At 43.8% G+C, this 22,521-nt stretch overlaps 1 protein-coding gene and 1 long non-coding RNA gene across 8 annotated transcripts in view; one reads left to right on the forward strand and one right to left on the reverse strand.

The window, feature by feature from the left end:
• Positions 1–22,521, forward strand: part of SCML4 (Scm polycomb group protein like 4) — a 99,779-nt gene that overhangs the window by 3,798 nt on the left and 73,460 nt on the right. The window lies entirely within an intron of this gene.
• LOC116588156 lies at positions 13,064–13,969 on the reverse strand. The gene is made up of 3 exons (XR_004284812.1): positions 13,812–13,969; positions 13,280–13,386; positions 13,064–13,136 (listed from the first exon to the last, which is right to left on the reverse strand). It is a non-coding gene; the product is annotated as an uncharacterized LOC116588156 (long non-coding RNA).

Consider the following 22,521-nt stretch of genomic DNA (forward strand, 5'->3'; position numbering starts at 1 on the left):
ATAAATCTCTGTGAGCATCTCTGCTATGAATCGCGGTGGCAAAGCCCGCAGTTGTTGGTAGTCGCATGCGAGGTTCCAGGGCTCTGGCTGCAAGCCCAGGAGGTTCCGAGTGCTTTTCTATTGTTGATTTCATCTCGGTTTCAGTTCTGGCAAGGGTTCTTCCCTAATATTTCTGCAAACTCTCACCCGCGGCTTGTCAGATGTTGAAATTTAGGTTGAGATTCAGAGAAGAGGAGCTGCGGGCAGAAGGGCCATTTTGGCTATGCTCGTGGCCGATTGAAATTTGGCTTCTTCTGACCTACACATGTTAGTGTCTGAAGAGGTACAGGAGCACTGGGCAGACAGAGCAGCTGGCTCCACAGGGAACCCTTCCCCACAACGCACACAAATACTCCTCAGCGCTGCTAGTCACTGTTGGGTGACGTTCAGGGGAAGCCGGATGAGGGACGCTGCTATGTGGCCACAGTGGCCAGAAGGCAAGCAGCGATGAGTGCAAATCACTCCTCCAGAGCCAGACCTCCCTCTCCTCCTCTGGGTCCTTCAAATGTTAGCACAGGTGGGCTTCTGCTTCTCTCAGCCAAGAGTCTGGCGAGGATGGCATGCTGGTGATAAAGTTTGCTGCTGGGTTCAGCTAGCAGCGTCGACACGGTCAAGAACATCCTTCAGGAGGGTGGGATGGAGATGAGCAGCGGGCAGGAGTAGTGCCTTTTGGGATAAATCAGCATTTTTCAATCAAAAGAGGCACTTTGCCACCAACCGAGGAGATATAACACCTCTCGCTTCTTGCAATGATGACGTCGTGGACTACTATTTTAGGACAGAAAGGAATTTATTACCCGGTGGCAGTTCTCACTCTGTATTAAGCTGAAAAGCATTCCACTGGGTCTCTGGGATGCCCTGGACCAAGGGGGATATATTTGGAGAACCACACTGTAGGCTTCCCTGCGATGGCTGTTGTTATCCTCAGACCAGGTATGTTTTAGAGAGAATCCAGTGGCATAGAACCATGGGAAACCCTCTTGACTCTCCCACCGATGCAGGCATGTTCCACCTAAATTTTCATTTGTGGGGAAGCACGTGTGCATTTCTTTTTCAGCAGCTGCCTTGATTGATGGAATGAACAAAGGAACCTGGTCCTGGTGTTGCTGATTTTCAAGAATGATTGCGTACTCCTGCCGGCTAGCTGTGCCAACCCTTTGAGGGAGGGGCTTGGCTGAGGAATGGTGTCTTTACTTTCTCCAGAAGGCATCCAATACAGAAAGAGTGGAGTTGGCTGTTAGGAGAAAATTGACGTGCCAGGGAAAGAGAGTGTCAATTCTGTGTTTTGCAAGGTGGTGACGTTGTTTAGTTAGCCCCATGATAGTGACTCAACTTTTGGGAGCTCAGTATTTGGTAACAAAAGCCTTTGCCCTTTTTCTCTCTCTGTGCTGATCGTTACAGAGCAAAAGCCATCGTAGTTTCAAAACAGAAACATATGGCTTGAAATTAATCCTAAAGAAACAGGGAAACTTTCATGAGGATGGTACTAAACTTGGGAACAAACACTGGGCTGGCAGAGCAAAGAATTACCCTCACTGGGTCCCAATCCAGCCATTGGAAAATGACCCTTAACAAAGAAGTAGTGAGATAAAACCCAAAGGAGAGAGCCTGTTCCGTGGCCCTTCCAACGAGTACTTGACCATCCCTGCCCACCGACCCTCCCACCCCCAGTACCCGCTGGTGCAGTTCAGATCAGGCTCAGTAATGGCCAACAGGTAGCACAGGACTGTCAGCTTATAGGGTTATTTCCTTTTAGATGGAGGGAAAGGTTTTTTTCCTTTTTCCTTTCACATTTGTCCACAAGTCATCCTGGGACATCATTGTTCTGATGAGAAAACCAGGGTCAAACACCAAGGCATCTGCTTTTCCCAGGTGTGCCGAGCTGGGCCCGAGCCCTGCCTCCAGACCAAGGTTAAGATCACAGACGCCATATCTGAGGGTCTGCCCTGGATGCAGCCTTCGAGCTGGCTGGGGGGCCTCGTGGCAGGATTTTATCCTGTCTGATAGGCAACTTTGAACAAGGAAAGGAAGAACTGGAGAGAAAACCATAGGCGAAAGATAGCTTTGGCTCATTTGTGCTTTTTGCTTCGGAGACAGGATTTAGAGGTCCCGTAAGGAACAATTCCTTTGGGCCTCGCCATTTCTACACTATCACAAGCCAACAGGAATTATTCTCTTTCTTTGCAGCCTTTTGAGAAAGAGCCTGGCTGCTTTTCTTCACAGCCCTTTGGGATTTGGTATCCTCACTTTTGGGAAGTTATGGTGATATCAAGACTTCATCTAACAATTAGCTATTAAGCTATGCTATTCATCCCAAAGGGAATAACTCAAAAATGTTGTGGGAGGCACTGGGCTTATTGATCAGTAAAGAACGCCACTCCAGGAATAGATTTCGGTCATTTTTCAGTCTTGAGACTGGTTCATGTTGTTGCCATTGTTGCCTATGCTAGGGTGTTTGCCATGAGATTTGGGGGTCAGTACAGCACGCGCCCATCTGTGCATTTCCCCTTATGTTGGGAATATAATATAATATAATAATATAATATAATCCCATTCAGATGTCGTGAGATGCTCCAGCATATTTGATTGTATCCCTCTTAAGAACTCATTTGTAAAAATGCTTCAAGAGAATAGCTGTAGATAATCGACATTTGGGTGCACAAATTACAAAGCACACAAAGAGTGGGAGAAAAAATCCCAACTAGTTCTAGTGTCTGAAATCACTACCCACAGTATGAAAATACAGCGTTTGTTTTGAGTGTTTGTAACATAATTAACATTAAGTACTTGACATGAAGGAGAGCAAATTGCACGGTGTGGTTATGTTGGTGCCTGATAGGGAAACAGTTAATTGGTCCCAGAGTGGGACCTTTACAGTTGTGTGTTGCCTTAATGAGACCAGGTGAATATAAACTCTCTCCAGGGAACTGAAGTTATAAAGTCAAGTTGGGTGTGATGTATGTGCCAATGTATGGGGCCAGTGATCTGAAATAGTATGGAGGACTGATCCTTTCTTTCTCTCGCCCTCCCTTTCAGTTAGAAGTCATTTGTCACAAACCTGGTAACAAATAAAGGGACTGAAAGCCGTCTGTTAGCAGAGTAAGGGAAAAGAACGTTTAGAAAAGTTTGTCTCACAGATGTTTCCAAATCAGCCCCAGCCTCTGCTAAGGTCAAGTGCTGAGTTTCTACTAATTGGATGGAGACCAGAGTGATGTAGAATAAACTGGAAATAGAATCATTTAAAAATATATTTCTGGGCACAGGTTAGGTCACTGTTTTTAGGGACTATATTTCATGTTTTCATGCCCGAAGGAAAAAAAAAATCCCATGGGACCAAAGACATGGCTGGTCCTTATAGATTTCTAATAGTGGATAGTGTAGGTTACACAGCTTCCTGGACAAAGTCAAGCAAACCCAAGGCCTCCTTCAGCCAAGGTTTCCTGTATTCTGCTTGTGTACTTGGTAAATTATCAGTTTCCAGGGGGCTTTCTTTCTCTTCCCTGAGAATATAGATTTAGGGCAGGTTAAGGAGAATTTACATTGGGACCATGCAATTACTTAAGTTCCAGACCATGTTCAAGTCCATTCACCCTTCTTTGGAAGCTGGAAGGTTAAAATGTAACCAAATTAATGAACTTGAGGGAAAAAAACATTTATCTGACATTTGGAGGAATAAATTGAAAGCAAAACCCTATACTCTGAGAAGTGGTCTCACAGTGATTCCTAGATTCTTAGATCGAATGGATTTAAAGGCCTTCCTCCCTCCCAGGGCAAGCCTCAGACTCTTCCCAAGGGTCTGCAAAGGATGTAGCCGACACAGACTCCATTCTTAAGAGGCTGCCCCTTCTGCCATTGTTGGAAACTTTGATTTTTTAGCATGGACATTTTCCCCTCCAGAACTTCCCCAAGTTTTCCCATTCAGGAACTTCCTCCTGGGGGTACTTTTGTCCTCAGAGAGGTAGAGAATAAATATCCATGGAGCAGCATGGATTCTGAGTGGGAAAAGTCAGGTGAACAGTCACCAGTGTGACCTGGGGCCAATAGGGTGGCCACCCTGGGCCTCCCTTCCTCCCTGGGGATGGTATTCCCTGTCCATCTCCACTGCTGAGCCCCAGTGGTTTGAATGTGGCAAGTCCTCAGTAAACATTTGTTGCGTGAGCGATGGGGTGATGGATAACACCAGCATGGGTGAAGACAGCAAGGTGTTGTGGAAAGAACATGTGCCATTTTTGGTGTCACCCCGAGTTGATCAGATCATGGGATACAGTGCTCCGGAAGTTGTTGGGCAGGTGCTTTGGTTAATGCAAATAAAGTTCAAAGGAAACAGTATATGGGGTATTTGTAAACTGTAAAGTGCTGGAGAAATGGGAATAAATACATGTTCCGTTTATTGAGCCGCGTATGCTCGGGGATGCCGAGAGAAGCACTTGCCACGCTTTATCTCATTTGTCTGACTGGAACCACACAGGAAGTCACTATGAGGCTATTTTTTTTTTAATCTCCATTACACAGGTAGGCAAATTGAGGCTCACATTAAATAATTTGTGGAGAGTCACATTGCCACGAGGCCTGCTGAGTCTTTCCTTCAGGGTTGAAAAGCCAGTGGGGCGTCCATGTCTTTTCACCTGTGAGGGCTGAGGAGAAAGAACTCTTTCATGCCCCAGAGCCAGCTGCTGCTGCTCAGCCTGGCTGGGCTGCTCCCAGGGCCAGCAGGTTCCAGAAAGGAAATGATTCCCTGGTGTTTCCACTTGGAAAAGCATTTTGGATCCACAGCAAACTTCTTTTAAAGCAGTAGGCTCTCAGTCCTGTCAGACTCAACCCTCACTTTCATTGCAAATGTTTTTAATGCCCTGTTTACAATCCCAGAGTGAGGTTCCCAGATAACACAGCCCTCCCGCATCCCTTATCGGAGAAAACCCGGTGTAATGTCATACCTGAACTATAAAGAGGAGTAAAAGCAAAGTAATTTATAATTACTTCCGGTGCAGGCGCCCTGCCCTGGGCGCCATAATGAAGCGGTTTGGTGCTTGACACCCGCTGTCTCCACTGAGGTCTCAAACAGGGCTGTCGGCGACTCGGTTAACACAAGCTGGTCCTCCTGCCAGTGACATGGTCTTCCCCAAATTGTAAACAACCCTTGGAATCCTAAGCAAAATAGAGAACAGGCTTCCCTTGATCTATGTATTATTTGCATTCCTGGAAAATACAGTATATATTACAGCTAAGTAAAAATATATTTGTATGTAGAATGAGGTGAACTCTAGGCTCACCAAAATGAGGTTTTCACTCGTGTGACCATATGGGGAGACAGTGCTCCATTGGGTGGACGGCTCCATCTGTCTGGCATCCTTGGTTTCTGCCCTTAAAGGTCAGGAGTGCTCACAGCACCCCCCATGGTACCAGGTAAAACCATCTCCAGCACATTTCCAAAATGCCCCTCTGTGGGGAGTGTTGCCACCACCGCTGAGCACCTGTGGGTCAGAGCATGCCAACCTGTCATGAATTTTGCTTTTTCCTACCTCCCCAAATGCCTGAATAATGGTAGTTTCAGAAAGATGGTGCTGTTCTGCCAGTTCTGTAGGTGATTGTTAAGTAAAGGCGTTTCGAATACCATGGCAGAAATTCGGGGGTAACTTGCACATTCCATGAAGCTGCTTGTAGTGGATTTCCTCTAAAAACTGGAGCTTTGAGGGGCACCTTGGTGGCTTAGTGGGTTGAAGCCTCTGCCTTCGGCTCAGGTCCTGATCCCAGGGTTTTGGGATCAAGCCCTGCATCGGGCTCTCTGCTCAGCAGGGAGTCTGCTTTCCTTCCCCTCTCTCTGCCTACCTCTCGTGATATTCTCTGTCAAATAAAAAAATAAAATCTTAAAAAAAATAAAATAAAAACTGTAGCTTTGAGCCTGAGAAGATCCTTTCTGCCACATTTCATTCTCTTTCAGATTATGCACAGGTTTTATCATAAATACAGTATTTTAAAAGCAGGTTGGTGAAATCCTCACTATTCTCTGGGTCTGCTTAAAAGCATTAAAAGCCACTGAGGGACCTGGATGATGTAGGCTTTGTGCGAGTTATCCACACAATAGTCCTGGAATGTAGGGTTATTCTGCTTCACAGACAAAACTTCAGTCTTCAGTGAATTTAAGCAATGAGTCTCAGTGCTTCAGGGTCATCCATTAAAGTCCTATAACTGATTTCAAAGCCAAAGCCATGCTTTTGTTTCTGTATCAGTTTGGGTATATGGTATACACGTTTATCTGTGATGTGGAAATCCCATGTGTGAGAACTTTCTCCTTGTTGAGTACATAAAAATGCGGTAGAGGAATAAACATGACTACAGATTCTTTGACATTCCTGCCATGAGGCTGTGGGGTCTCATTCCCCTCTCCTTGTCTCTGGGCTAAGTGACTTGCTTGGTTCACAGAATGGCCAAAGTAATGTTCCAGGACTGACGTCAGGAGTCTTGCCATTCCCCTTGGGGCTCGGAATGCTCACCCTTGGAGCCCTGAGCTGCCACAGAAGAGGTTGATGGCTCCAAGGCTGCCAAGCTGCCAGGAGCCAAAGCTCTGGAGAAGACCCTGAACAAAAAGACATCAAGGTGGAGGTGAGGCGGGTAGAGAAAGAGGCAAGAAACATAGAGCTACTCGGCGTGTGGATGAAGAAACCACCTTGGAAAGCGGATCCTTCCACCCCAGCCTCCCTAGCTGATGCTCCACAGCTCAGAGACACACTGTCCAGTCCAGCCTTTCCTGAATTTCTGCCTCACAAAATGGTGAGCCCAAATAAGCCACACACTTTGGAATGGTTTTACATGCGCTGATAACCCAAACACGTGTGAATGGCATTCTTTCTTTTGTAGTGTGCATTGTAGATTGTTTTTGATGCCTAAGAGAGAATGATTTCCCACTGCATTTCTTTAAAGATATTTATTTATTTATTTATTTTAGAGAGAGAGCATGGAGGGCAGAGGAAGAGAGAGATAAGCAGACTCCCTGTTGAGTAGGGAGCCTGGTACAGGGCTTGATCCCAGGACCCTGAGGTCACGGACATGAGCTGAAGGCAGACACTTAACCAACTGAGCCACCCAGGCACCCCAAGATTTTCCACTTTAAAAGAGAAGGTAAAATTCACTATAAAATATAACTGATGTTGAGGTGCCTGGTTGGGTCAGTTGGTTAAGCGTCCAGCTCTAGATGGTTTGGCTCATAAAATAAGTCTTAAAAAATAAGTCTTAAAATCTATATAGTTGATCTCCATTTGCTAGGAATCAAAATAAGAGAACTTTTATTCCATATAGAGTTACCATCAAAAGCATGTATTTTCAGGGGGACAAAGGCTGTACCTAAGGGATCTGAAGTTTGATTAAGCACTGCTTTGAGCCCTAGGCTGTCTGTGTCTCCAGTCCAGGGGTTTAGAACTAAAATCCAGGTGGTATAGCTCCTTCACCCATAGGGACATGGTCCTCCGGGTCCTTCCCATAAAGTCTCTTGAAGTTATCCTTTGGTTTGCAGAGCAGCTTTTAGAGAATGTCCCTGGAGGTGACTCTAATTCTGAGGAAGTTTGAGCTATCCTTTAGATTTCTGGCCGCCCTCTCAGGAGTGGCGGTTTCCCAGCATCCCACAGCTGGCCGCCATGTTTACTGTCAGTGCCTTGGGCGGCCCACCATTCTACAGCTGCAGCTCAGGCTCCCTGCAGGCTCCCACGCAGGATTGCATGTCACAGCAGACTCAGTCCTCTAGTGAGAGAATGTCTGCCCTGAAAGTCCAGGTCACTGATACCCTGTCTCACTACTTAGTGTTAAGTCCGGCTCAGTGGTGACAAGGAGCTCAGATGTGATGTATATAATATGACATCATAGGAGCTGTGATCGGTCTATGTCTCATGGCCATGAAGGCAGCTAGACATTTTCATGTCCCCCTCTGGCCCATGCTTGTTTAGATGAAGTTATGTAGCACCATCAATTTCACTTACCTTCTGTCCTATCTCTGTGGATTTTTGTCCAAACTGCCCCCAGAAACAGGAAAAATCCTAAGGTCAACAGTTTCATCTCTGGCTTCTTTGGCTTAAAGTGTCATTGCAGAACAGAAAATCAATGAGTCCTGCATCTGCATGAGGTAGTCAAGCTTCATGGCGAGGAGACTGAGGGGCTCTAGTTCAATGTCTTCCTCCAGGATCAAGGACAGTCACTGGATTGGAACAAAAATCTTGCATTCTTGAATCGTCAGCCACACTCATCGTCAACTGGCTCTGGCTGTTTCCCTTAAACAGTTATTAGCAATGCATGGTGTCTGAGCATGAGGAAGCTTGAAAATATTTGCTTTAAAAATTCCAACACTTGGGGTGCCTTGGTGGCTCAGTGGGTTAAAGCCTCTGCCTTCGGCTCAGGTCATGATCCCAGGGTCTCAGGATCGAGCCCCATATCCGGCTCTTTGCTTGGCGGGGAGCCTGCTTCCCCTTCTCTCTCTGCCTGCCTCTCTGCCTACTTGTGATCTCTGTCTGTCAAATAAACAAGTAAAATCTTAAAAAAAAAAAAACTTAAAAAAAATTTCAAACACTCTCCTCACTCACATTTGGTGATGTCCCAAATGTCAAGAGAAAGCACAAATGAGAACTGCCTTGCCTAGGGGTCAATGGATTTCCTGGGGGCTTGGTTGACAACTTTCTTTATCCATATGCCAGTGCCCCCTCCTGAAGATTTCCAGTGGATTCTGGGTCCTGATGTGGCAGACAGTGTGGGGAGGGCTGTAGTGAGAGGAGTGAGAATGAGTGCCCTTGCCTTTGGGCTCCTCACCTGATAGAAGTGTGGCATCAAGACCGTTGTGTGAACCTCCAGGACAGAGGCCAATGGCCAAGTAGCTAGTGCCAGGGATCAGCTTTTTCAGCCCAGAAATGGCCTCTGCTTGTTAACAGCCCTTGCCTGCTGACACGTGAGAATGGGGCCTAGTGCAGAGAGGCGCTCCTTGCGTTTTCTAGATAGACTGAAGGACTCAGGGGCGGAAAAAGAGATGGGTCCCCACGTAAGGGGGTTATGTACTCAAAGTCTGTCTTGGCTAGTTCCTTGGGTTTCAGGCTGGAATTCCAACTGTTTCAATGGCCACCTCCACCCGCATGTTCTATAGGCAACCTAAACTCAACGTTTCCAAAGCTGGACTTCTCATTTGCCCTCTTCCCCATAGTTTCTTCTTTATTCTGTCTTCACAAACACTATCACTGTTACTCCTCTGAAAGTAACAGTTTCAGAATCCCAAACTTTCCTTACCCCATGCCTTCCAAATGGAAGTCCTACCTGATGCTACTTTTCCAAAAGAATTTCCTGTACTTGCTCCTTTTCCCACCTCCACCCTCTCTGTTGGCCTTGTCCAGGTCCTCACCAGCACCCTCCACCCGGACCATGGTCGTGGCCTCCAGCTCCACTTCTCTGCCCGCAGTCCTCCCCCCAACCCCACCTCATGCATCACACAAGGTTACTTTTTAAGACACCCACATGCTCTAGCCACTCAGGTGCTTAGAAATCTCAGATAGATTCCCTTATGCCAATGGTTGCCAAATATTTGGATCGTGTTCCCTATTATAAATAATTCCTCGAGTGCGCATCTCCAATGTATGTATCATAGATTATAAACATACTAATACCTTAATATGTTATACATAGTGTAAAACATGCAAAAATAGAAATGGAAAAGGCCATGTGAGCCTTTTGATTCCCCATTGATTCTCGAAGCCTCTGTGTTTCTGCACTTTCTCTCCCCTCTTCCTTCACTTCTCCGGGTGATGAAATTCTTCCTGTCTTTCAAGACCTTGCTTACACATCACTCCCCTGCCCTTGATTCCTTACACAGACTGCCGCTATGCCCCCTTTTTATATAATATTTACATTCCGCCTCTTCTCCTGCGGCCTAACTTGAGAACATTTTGGTGGGCAAGCGGAAAAAAGGAAGGTATCAGGATATATGTCCCTGTTGTTGCCAAGAACAAAATGGTAATGGTACATACCTTTCCTTCCTTGTCAGACATTCCAAAGAGGTGTTTGGTTTGGTTTGGTTTGGTTTTCTCCCTTTTTTTTAACCTTCTTGTTACTCGGGGTAAAATACTTCTCCCCCAGACGAGCGCAGACGCAGGCAGCCAGACAGACACAGAACGGGACGGGGAGGAATTGAGGGAGACGCGCGAAAGTAAACTTAATTCTGCATATCAAGCAATTAGGCTAATGCGATTTAGAACAACGTGATGGGTGAAGTTTGTTTGTTTTCCCCTGGGTGTGTAATTAATTCATGGTAGTGTTGTAGGTTAGTACATTTTGGTAAACGAATAAAGAACTGTTCTTTGACGTAAAAGCGGTGAACAGCCTAGTCCTTTCACAGTAGCGTCAGTGGAAGATAATTACAGTTTGAGGGACCGTCCCCATCCAGCGTGAGAACACTGGCGGCTTGTCTTGGGTGGAGGGGGAGTTGCTGCGAGCTCGAGTTGCAGGTTTGATGTGTGCCGCGCCAAGGAGAGGGCTTAGCTCAATTTTTCGATATTCCGCCAGGGTCCTACAGGGAACTATGCTAATAAATATGACAATAACGCTGTAATGGGACAAGAAAGGCTGACACAGCATTTTGTTAATTTGTGTTCAGCATTAGCAGGGAGTTTTGCAACCCCTGGGCAATGAAACAGGAGCTACCGGTCGACTGTAGGCATTTTAATTAGAGGTCTTGGGAATATCCGTGCGCTATGCCCGCGGAGTGAGACGTGGCCCTGCAAAGTTTAGCCAAAGCGTGCTTTCCTTCCGCGCCCTCGGCAGCCATTAAAAGGTCTTCAGGTGGCAGAGGCTGGGGAATGGCAAAAAAAAGTTTCTGAGAAGGGGAGGACTCCTGGTGGGCTGACGTCCAACACCAAGCAGCTACTTGGCTGTCAGCGCGCACAGTTCTTGTTTTAACAGAGTGGTGGCAGAGATGGACAGAAATGGCTTGACCCAGTGATGGATCCCAAAGCGTTTTTAAAAGGCTCTTTTTACTCTTGCTACCTTTCCACAGTTTGGTTTAAATACAATGCAAGAATAAGAACACCGTAAGTCAAAAGCTGTTACCGTATGTGACCCCTGAAATTTATGGGAATTAAGCAGAAAAAATTAGGAACGTATAACCAAATAATTTCTCCGTCCCCTAAGACTCCTTTAAATTTACCTCCTCTCCACCCACTGTTGCTGAAGTGGATTTACTCCAGGGAAGCCTCTGAGCGCCAGAGTGGGAGGAGCCTGGAGTGGGAGGAGCCCAGAGTGGGGGGGCCCATACTGGGAGGGGCCAGAGTGGGAGGGGCCAGCTAACGTTGGCACCTGAGGGGCAAAGAGCCAGGAAGCATGAGAAAGAAATGGCAAATGCCCTCGGTCAGTGATGCAGCCTTGGAAATGGCAGGGTCTATCAGTGCCGCTCTCCTTCCCATTTCTTTCACCTTCAGTCCTGGCACTGGAGGGGCGGGGGAGCTCCAGTGGGAGATGGTGGGAATAATTGGAGGCAAAGGGCCCACTGCCAGGCTAGGATGGGGACTTCGACGGAAAGCCGCCACTTGGAGGCCCAGTGCTAAGGTCAGGAAGGCAAGATGCACAGCCGTGGGCCACGGGACGGCAACACGAAGGGGCAGAACCACCAGGTTACGCCTTGGATGGTGGTTACCAGGTCTCACTGTGTTCGTGGAGAAGTAGACACCCATTGGTGGCGTTATTTAAAATTGTTGGTCACCTTGACAAATAATCCTTGAGCCCCTCTGATGGGCAAGTCACTGCCTCTGGCCAAGCAGACAAAGTCAGGTGAGTAGCCACTAGGGCCAGAAGTGGTTCTCCAGCCCTCCAAGGATCACTTCTTCCAGAAAGCCTCCTAGCCTTCGTCCAGCCGCTGTCTTTACTCTTGGAGGGCCATTCAGGTCTGTACCTCAATCCTGCTTCCTTACGTTGGGGTTTCACTGGGATGTGTTTGTGTGTGTGTGTGTGTGTGTGTGTGTGTGTGATTGTGTTTTCTTCTCAACTAAGGCTAACTCTGAGGACAGCTGCTGCCTCGCACACGAGTCTCTGTGGTTCACCATTGGTGTCAGGGCAGCCTAGGCTTTGCCCCTTGGTCCTGCCATTGCCTTATGGTCATGTGGCCTCTTTTGACCTCTGTGAGCCTCAACCTTCCCACCGTGAAAATGCAAGACATTAACACCTGGATCACAGGTTGCCATTAGGAGCAAATGAGCTGGATCCAACACTTTGTATATTGCCTGGCCCATAGGGAATACACAGTAAATTGAAGCTAATAGCATTATGTCATTGAGTACATGGAATGTCGACTGAGCCTCTCTGTTCATTGTCTAATAGGAACAAAATCTCATTTGACTGTCTTTCCTTCTCGAGATGAGAAGGGGCCCTGTAAGTTAAAAGCTGCCTAGGAAAACTAGAGAAGGTGGTGGGCATATGACTCCATTGTGTCACTTGGCCCTGTGACAAATCCTATTCTATTCCATGAGGAAAGAAAGAAAAAGGAGCCCATCCTTAGATATTTTTCTGAGGCTGGTGGGAATATACATGGTTATCTACCAAATAACCTTGACCTTCTCCATATGAATCCCTGGGCTCTCATGCTCTCCAATCCCCCCACATGTCCTGGTTCTTCCCGGAGATAATGTCTGTCCATTCCAATGCCATTGTTCTTCTTATAATTAGGAATATGATACTTCAGAACCGGGCTGATTTCTCATCAGGTCCCAGGGCCAACATCAGAGCTGCCATGTGCTCTTAGATCAGAGGGCCTATAAAACAGCCCACCACATATGTGAAACTTTATGTCATTCTTCCCTGAGCTGAGTTGGGAAATTTATAGTTAGAAGAACAGAGTCAAGTTGAAAATGTGGCTTTGGCCACATTTCTCTGGGTATAATTGGAGTTTTCGGGTATAGTTAAAATCAGTCTGGTTTTAACTGAGGGTATCAAAATGGCAGGATACAATGCTTTAAAAAGGCCACAATCCCCATCTGCCTCAGATTGAGTGAGAATAGCATGCTGTTGAAAAATGTGCTGCCTGATGTTTTCCTATTTATTCATCTTTTCTTGATATCTATTGACCTCCCTGTATTTTAGGCAATTTCCTGTAATAGAAAAAAGAGTAGGAGGTGTCTGAGTCCCCAGGCAGCTGAGGGAGTACTAGAAGGGTCAGCAAACATTTTCTGTAACGGGCCACATAGCATCTATTTTATCTTGGGGGCCATGTGGTTTGGATGGCAATACCCACCCCAGAAACTCCAGGCATTTCCCACAGCCCTCCGCTCTCCATTCATTGTGCTCTCCCTCATGCGGGCTGAACCCTCTCTTCTGTGTTGATACCCGTTGCCTTGACACCTGGAAGAGAGACCTTAATGCTTACAGCAAAAGCTGATTGTGAGGACAAACTGACCTAACGTGTGCAAAGCCCTTGCTGTGCAAAGCCCCAGGCTCTAGCTGTCACTGACAAATGTTAGTCTGCCTCCCTCCTGTCCTTCCAGAAGAATCTGAGAAAACAAAATCTCTCCTGCCTCTTCCAGGTTAAGTCTACTCATGTCTTAACTTGAACCCAGACATCTTCTCCAAGACCTTAATCTACTCCGCTTTTTCTCTCAAACATCCAAGCCACCTCTCTGTCTTGTTCTGCTTTGCTGCAACACACTTAGTTATCTTCTGTATAAGACAGTTTTAAAGGAGAAGGAGAAGGAAGAGGAGGAAGAAGTAGAGGAGGAGGCAGGAGGGAGGAGAGGAAGGGGAAGGGGAAGAGGAAAACTCGCTCTGACCTTACAGCCTCCTCCAGCTACCATTCCTTTTCTCTTTTATCCCAGGGGTCTCCAACTGCCTTCATTTTCCCATTATTTCTCTTTGTTCATTTCTGCTCCTTCCTTATGTTTTTCCTTCCCAGAGGCATACTGGGCTGTGGAAAAGGAGTGCTCTAGGGTCAAGCACACATCTCCATGGTTCTGTTTTTGGTGTCACAGACCCCGTGTAGCATACACAGCACCAAGGTCCTCATCTGTGAAATGGGAACAGTGAGGCCGCCCCAAGGAGAGGATTATGAGAGATCAGGGAGGTAATTGGTGAAAGGCACCTTGTCAGGGGTTGGCATGTGACAGGTGCCACTCAATGAATTCTGTTCTCTTTCTCTTCTACAAGTTGTTTAAGGACAGGCAGGGACCTCTGTCCTTAGGGAAATGAGGAGAGAATGGATCGAGACTATTTTTTTGTTCCAAAAAGTACTCACTACAGTCCTTTGAGTTGGGAAAACTTGCCTTGACATCTTTTTTTCCTTTTTCTTCATCTTTGATAAGACTTGTAAAAAATTGATGTGGGATTCTAGTTACGTAAGGGTGAGCAAGTGCCCATGTTGATTTCATTTGTTAATTAATCACTCTACTCAACATATATTTATTCAGCGTCAGCTGTATGCTCACCCCTATGAGAGGCCTGGTGGCTCCTGCCTCAGAGAAGCTCTCAATCTGACTAGGGTACAGAGAAGTGAGCCAAGCCAATCACACAGGATTCCCGTGCTTTGGGGTGTGAGCTATGGGAGTGCCCACAGGGTGCCATGGGAAGGCAGGCAGGGAGAAGCACTCTCTGCTGGATGAGGCAGAGAGTCTAATGAGGCAATGAGCCACATGGAAGGATGTGGCAGGGCAGAGATGGCTGATGGCTGATGGATTCTAAGAGGCTGGACATCTCTTGTCTGTAGATCAGTGATAGCCGGTCCTCAGGCTGGACCAGAGAGAAGTGAGGTGAGAAAGGCAGGCTGAAGGTGTGAGTCTTGTCTTGATCCTCCTCTAGAAACGTAGAGACTTCTTCTTCCCTAGGAAGGGAAGAATGGACTTTCCCATCCAAGGGGTAAGAGGTAAGGCCTGAGGAGAGTAGTTTCTGGGAGGCAGAGTTCAAATCAGGATTAGGAAGAATTTGCATTCAGTCATCTCCAGCAATGGGGGCAGGCATGTGCAAGCAGGAACCAAGGCATATGGAGGCAAGGAATGTGGGGAATCTAGAATTAGGACGGTCAGGAAAGATGAACTTGATTCGCAGCCCATACCTGGGCCATGTCCACCCTACCCCAACCCACACAGAGAGCTGATGCTGGCTCTCACACCACAGGTCTCCTCCCAGGAGAGAGCTCTGGGTCTAGCTCAGTTCGTGGCTACCTCAAGAGCTCCAGCTTTGCCACACGTTTTCCCCCTAAGGGATAACAAAAAGAAAAGGACAATTGGATAATACCTTCTGGTAGCAGGAGTTTACAGAGCTAGCCAATTTTTAAAATTAAATGGATGTGTATGTGCATATGTGTGTGCAGACACACGTATACACATTTACATAGGCATAGTATAAAATATACGATTTGATTCCAAATATTGTTATTCCAAAAATACCAATCATTATTATGATAGCATAATTATTTATTTTTACATATTTGTTGTTTTTATATTTCATTATATAAGAATAATGATTATTATTGATATTATTCCAAATTTTAAGTCTGTTTAGAAAGTTTAAACAAATCACGATTTGCATCTGGCCCATATTGTCTCCTATCTCCTCTGGACTCCCTTTGTGTACACTGAATCTAAAAGGTGGAAATTAACATGGAGAAATGGAACCCCAGATCCTATCTTGTCTTCCTGTGGGGTCTGGCCTCATGCAACTGTGAACGTTCTGCCAAGACTTAATTTTGTAGCAGGCTGCTAGGGTTATTTATTTATTTTAAAATTATTTTTTAAAATTATTTTTTAAAATTATTTTTTCAAGTTTAAAATTATTTTTTCAAGTTATACAAGTTGTACATACACCTATTCTTGTTTACAAAGAAAATTAGTAAATTAGGACAGAACCTCCAAAGTTGTGTTCTACTCCCAGCCACTAGAGTAAGTTTGTAAAAATGTGAGTCAGATCATCTCTCTGCCAGGCTTTGGAGAAAGAAGCAGTGATCTTAAGTGGCCTATAGAGCCCTCCATGCTCTGCCGCACCCCCACCCCCCATCTTATCTTATTTTCTCCCTCCCCTGCTCTGTCACGCTCTGTTCCATATCCTTACTGTCTTGTCACACAGCTTTAGTTAAAATCAGTCACACACCCACCATAAGACTCCTGTAGTTGCTTTCTTCTCTGACTGGAACATCCTTCTGCTCACCCTCCAAGCTCCTTGAGGTCTCTGCTCAAATATTCTTTAATGAGAGAGGTCTTCAGACCATCATTATGGAATAAAACCATCACTACCATCACGCTTTAGCTCCCTTATCCTGATTTTGTCTTATTAACATTTATCATCACTTGGCATATTATATATTTGATTACTTATAGTCTGCCTCTCCCTACTAGAACATAAGTTCTGAGAGAATGTAAGTTCCTTGACTTTATGTTGTTGTTTCTACTATATTCTTAGTGCCTGAAGCAGTAGCATGCAGTAGGTGCTCAATAAATATTTATTGACTAAATGAATGAATTCATGAAGACTATAGTAAGAGGTAAGAATTGCTCTCTCTTATGTGCTCACTCCCTTTCCATATTTCTCAGTTCTTAGCACTGTAACTGTATCCTTCTAGAAATTTTCTTTGCATGTGAAGCATACCTAGAGGTATCTGCTTCTAGTCAGGATGTAGTAGGATGTGAAAAACTTCTGGTCATGGGAAGAAGCAGTGTTTTTCAATGGGACTAACAAAAAGTGGTGGGTGCAAGGAAATCCTGATGAATCATATCTAGAGAGAAATGATCCCTTGCCAGGTAGAGCAGGAAACTATAGCTTCCATACCTGGGGAATGGGCAGATACAGGTAGATGTAGAAGTGGGGAGTTTTCCCAGATGCAGATGCCCGTCTGGAAGGATGACTCTGAGTGAGGGAGGTGGGGAAGGGATTGCAGGAGTTGGGGAGAGTGTGTGCAAGGATTGTGCTGCGTTGGGACCATTGAAGGTGTGACCTGGGTCTGGAATGGAGGAGTGGACCTGCAAAAGGCAGAGAACCGACAAGGAGAAATCAATTAGGCTTCATATACAGTGTGAGCTGGTAGGAGGGATTAGAATCTGAAAGAACCTTGGGTTCAGTCAGAAGGTATTAGCCATAGGCAAAGTTTGAACAAGGAAGATTTTTTTTAAAGATTTTATTTATTTATTTGACAGACAGAGATCACAGGTAGACAACGAGGCAGGCAGAGAGAGAGGAGGAAGCAGGCTCCCTGCTGAGCAGAGAGCCCGATGTGGGGCTCGATCCCAGGACCTTGGGATCATGACCTGAGCTGAAGGCAGAGGCTTAACCCACTGAGCCACCCAGGCGCCCCAAACAAGGAAGATTTAATATAAAGAATTGCTAACTACATGAAAGGTGGTTAACTACTGAAAGAGATAAAGGAGAACTCTAAAGTAGTAGCTGCAGTGGTGCCTGAGTGGCTCAGTGGGCTAAGCCTCTGCCTTTGGCCCAGGTCATGATCTCAGGGTCCTGGGATCAAGCCCCACATGTGGCTCCCTGCTCAGCGGGGATCCTGCTCCCACCCCCCACCCCCCGCCTGCCTCTGCCTACCTGTGATCTCACGCTCTCTCTTCCTATTTGTCAAATAAATGATAAAATCTTTAAAAAAAAAAAAAAGTAGTAACTACAGAAAGCAGTAGCCAGCACTAAAGCTGACAGAAAAGTTAATAATCAAGGAACTTAGACTGGGAACCACTGCCAGGGCCCTGGCATGCCTATCAATTTGCCACCAAGTAGAGAGACAAAACAGTGGAAGAAGAAAAAGTCCCTTCTTTCTCTTTCAGATTTGCGATGTCTCTCCAGTGCTTTCTGTTGACAGGGCCTAACTGTCAACTTCCAACTGTCAAGGGAGAAATGTAGTCTGCAGAATCACCCCAGGATCCCAGAGTAGGGCAAAGAAAGATGGATATGTTGCTGAGAAGCAATATATTAACAAATGGCACAAAAATACATATGTAAAAAAGACATAAAACCACCACAAATTCATCTCCGATCTTTGCTGAGACAGTACCAGTGAAGGAGGGGCTGGTGGGCAGAGAAAAACCATGTAGTTTTCGACATTCTCCTGGTTTTTGGATTCTGGGGGCCCTGTAAGTGTTGAATTCAAAGATAAACAAAGAATAGAGGACACTGGCTAGGAGCTGAGCAAATCAGCAGTTAACTCGGTCTGCATAAAGGTACTGCTCAGCACCAGGCCAATTCGACTCTGGGTAAATGTATTCCATTTGCTACTGGTTTTCTGTACACAATTCCTAGAGTACGGTTTTATTTTATTTCATTTTTTTAAAGATTTATGTATTTGAGAGAGAGAGACAGCACGTGTGCCCGTGTGTGCACAATTGGGGGCAGAGAGAGAGAATATCCAAGCAGAAGACCCATGAGATCTTGACCTGAGCTGAAACCAAGAATTGGCTGCTTAACTGACTGAGCCACCCAGGTGTCCCTGGAGTACAATTTTTTAAAAGACCCATATGTAAATAAACAGGGAAATGTTACTCATGATTAAGAAAAAATGCAGACAATAGGAACATATCCACAGGTGGCTCAGGCATTGGAATTATCAGCTAAGTACTTGAAATTAACTATTATAAACATGTTAAGTAATTTAAGGAAAAGAGATGGATTTTAAGGAAGAGAAATGGAAACTCTAAAAATAAAAACAAGTGGAAACTGAAACTCTAGAACCGAAAAATAAAATACAAGACATAAAAAAAAAAAAATCCACTAGATAGACTTAATAACAGAGTAGCCATTGGGGAACAATGGATAAGAGAACTTGAACACAGCTAACAGCAAGAAGCTGAGAAGACAAAAGCAGAGATAAAAATGGAATTCTTAAAAAAAAAATTCACTCAGTTAATACAAAAGAAGGGAGGAAGAGAAAAATAAAAGACAAGTAGTGAGCAAATAGCTCACTGGTAGGCTCAAAGTCAACTCTTTCTTTTCTTTTCTTTTTTTTTTTTTTTTTAAGATTTTATTTGTTTATTTGACAGACAGAGATCACAAGTAGGCAGAGAGGCAGGCAGAGAGAAAAGGGGAAGCAGGCTTCCCGCCGAGCCGGATATGGGGCTCTGGGGCTCGATCCTGAGACCCTGGGATCATGACCTGAGCCAAAAACAGAGGCTTTAACCCACTGAGCCACCCAGGCATCCCAAAGTCAACTCTTTCAATAATTACATTAAATACAAATGGCCCAGCGTGCCTGGGTGGCTCAGTCAGTCAAGCAGCTGCCTTGGGCTCAGATTATGATCCCAGGGTCCTGGGATGGAGCTTGGAGTCAGGCTGTCTACTCAGCAGGAAGCCTGCTTCTCTCTTTCCCTCTGCTGCTCCCCCTGCTTGTGCACGTGCTCTCTCTCTCTGTCAAATAAATAAAATCTTAAATAAATAAATAAATACAATTGGACCAAAAACTTCACTTAAAGGCAGTGATTTACAGACTGCGTAACAACAACAAAAAACTTCACTCTGCTGGCTACAAGAGACACATTTTAAGTATAAAAATTAAACATAGGTCACAAGTAACAGATCAATAAAAGAAAGCATGCAAACAGTAATTAAGAGAAAGATGGAGTGACTATATTAATGTCATTGAAATAGACTTAAAGACAAGTAGTTTTAACATAAATATAGAGAGTCACTCTTTTTTTTTCCTTTTTAACATTTTATTTAAATAAAAGAGAGGGAACACAAGCAAGGGGAGTGGGAGAGGAAGAATCAGGAACCCCATAGAGCAAGGCTCCTTCCGGAGATCACGACCTGAGCTGAAGGCAGATGCTTAAGGACTGAGCCACCCAGGCGCCCCAGGAGAGTCACTCTTAATGATAAAAGAGTCAAATCATCAAGAAAGTATTAAAATATTAAATTTATTTGTACCAATAATAAAGCTCAAAATACATGCAACAACAGCCATCGGAACTAAAGGGACAGATAGACAAATTCACAATTTTATAGTTAGAGTCACAATTAGAGTTGCAGATTTTAATATTACACATTCAGTAATTGATAGAACAACTAGAAAAAAATTTATAAAGCTATAGAGAATTTAAACAGGACTACCAACCACTTAACCTAACTAGTATTTCTAGAACATTACATCCTAGAGCTGCAGGATACTCATTCTTTCCAGATATATGTGGAACATTCACCAAAATAGAACAAAAGCTTGTCCATAAAACAAGTCTTAATAAATTTCGAAGGATTGAGAGCATACAGAATGTTCTAAAAGTCAATAACAGAAACATATCAGGAAAATGTCAAATATGTGAAAATTAAAAACAAGCCAGCAAATAACCCTTGGATTAAAGATGAAATTATAGGGGCGCCTGGGTGACTCAGTGGGTTAAGTCTCTGCCTTCAGCTCAGGTCATGATCCCAGGGTCCTGGGATCGAGCCCCACATCGGGCTCTCTGCTCAGCAGGGAACCTGCTCCCCTCTCTTTATCTGCCTGCCTCTTTGCTTACTTGTGATCTCTGTCTGTCAGATGAATAAATAAAATCTTTTTTAAAAAAAAAAAAGAAGAAATTATAAGGGGAATTAGAAAATACTTTAAACTGATGGAAAATGAAAAGAAGAAACCTAACATACTCAAAGTTGTTAGATGTGGCTAAAGGAGTGCTTAGACAGGAATTTATGTTTTTTAATATTCATATTGGAAAAAGAAGAAAGGTCTAAAATCATTAATTAAACTTCCACCTTAAGGAGCCAGAATAAGAAAAACAAATTAAACCCATAGTAAGTAGAATGAAGGAAGCAATCAAGTTAAAAGCAAAAATCAGTAGACTAAAAATCAGACAGTAGAGAAATATTAGCAAAACCAAAAGTTGGTCCTTCAAAAAGATTAATGCAATTGATACTCTCTAACAGGATTGATTAAGAAAAAGAAAGAAAAGTGAAAATTATCAGTAGAGGAATGCAGAGAGGACATCACTACAGATATTAAAAATATTAAAATTATAATACAGAAGTATTGTGAATAATTTATGCTAATAGATTCAACAAATTCTTCAAAAAACACAACTAACAAATCTAATGCGAGATGAAATAGAAAACCAAAATAATTCTCTTTTAAATAAATTGAATTTATAATTAACAACTTTAGAACTTCCCACTTAGATTACTTTACTGGTGAATTCTATTGAATATTTAATTAAGAAATAATACCAGTCTCACCCAAGTTCTTTGAGAAGAAAGAAGAGGAGAGATGACTTCCCATCTTGTTTTTTTAAGCCATTCACCATACCTGTTTCCAACCTCAACAAAGATTTATAGGAAAAGAATATTATAAATCAATATTCCTCACAATAACAGAATAAAAGAAATTTTATGATCATCTCAATAGATGGAGACAAAGCATTTTACAAAATCTCATGTCCATTCATGGCAACAAAACAAAACAACAACTGCTAGGAAACTAAAAATAGAAGAAACGTTTTCAATCTTGTGTAAATACCTAAAGATAATACCACACTTAAAGATAAAATATTAGAAAATTTCCCCCTAGGAAATTATTTTATTTTATTTATTTTATATATCATTGTTAATGTTCAGCATTATCCCATAGGTTCAAGGCACTATAGCAAGGCAAGGAGAAGAAATCAGAATAATTAAAAGGCAAAAAGATTGGAAAGAAATATAATTTTTAATTCACAGGTCAGATTGTGTATATAGAAAATCTACAGATGTGTACAAAAAGCCTCATGAGGTCTGGTCGTTTAGAAGTAGTTTCATAGCAGAAGACAAAGTCGATGTACACAGGTATTTCTATGTAAAAACAACAATCGGAAAATAGAGTAAAAGTACCTTTCCAATAGCATCAAAAAACAAAATATACTTAGTAATAAATTTAATAAGACATGTGCAAGATATCTACACCAAAAACTACAAAATGTTTCTGACAAAAAAAAAAAAGTCATAAGTAAATAAAGAGATACACTACATCTGTGGATTCTAAGACTCAGATTTCAATTCTCCCAAGTTGACTGTCAGCAGGTTCTTGGCACTTATGTGGAAATTCAAATTGTAAATTATGAAGTAATCATGAAAAAGGAAAATAAAGTTGGAGGATTCACATTTACCTGATTTTGAGACTTACTATAAAGTTATAGTAACTACAAGAGTTTGATATTGACATAAAGATAGACAAATACGTCAATGAAATAGAGTAAATAGTCCAGATAAGAAACTAAAACTCCTCTGGTTAATTGGTTTTGACAAAGGCACCAGAGTAATTAAATGGAGAGAGAAAAGTCTTTCCAACAAATTGTACTGGGTGACTGGATATCTGTGTGTAGGACTTTCTCACACCAAACGCAACAGTTAATTTGAGATAAATCATAGGTTTTTGGTTTTTTTTCTGATTTTTACATGGTGGGATTTAATTTAATTTATTTTATTTTATTTTTTTTATTTGACAGACAGAGATCACAAGCAGGCAGAGAGGCAGGCAGAGAGAGAGAGAGAGGAGGAAGCAGGCTCTCCGCGGAGCAGACAGCCCGATGCGGGGCTCCATCCCAGGAC

Source organism: Mustela erminea, chromosome 4, assembly GCF_009829155.1.
Source record: "Mustela erminea isolate mMusErm1 chromosome 4, mMusErm1.Pri, whole genome shotgun sequence".
Classification (NCBI taxonomy): domain Eukaryota; kingdom Metazoa; phylum Chordata; class Mammalia; order Carnivora; family Mustelidae; genus Mustela; species Mustela erminea.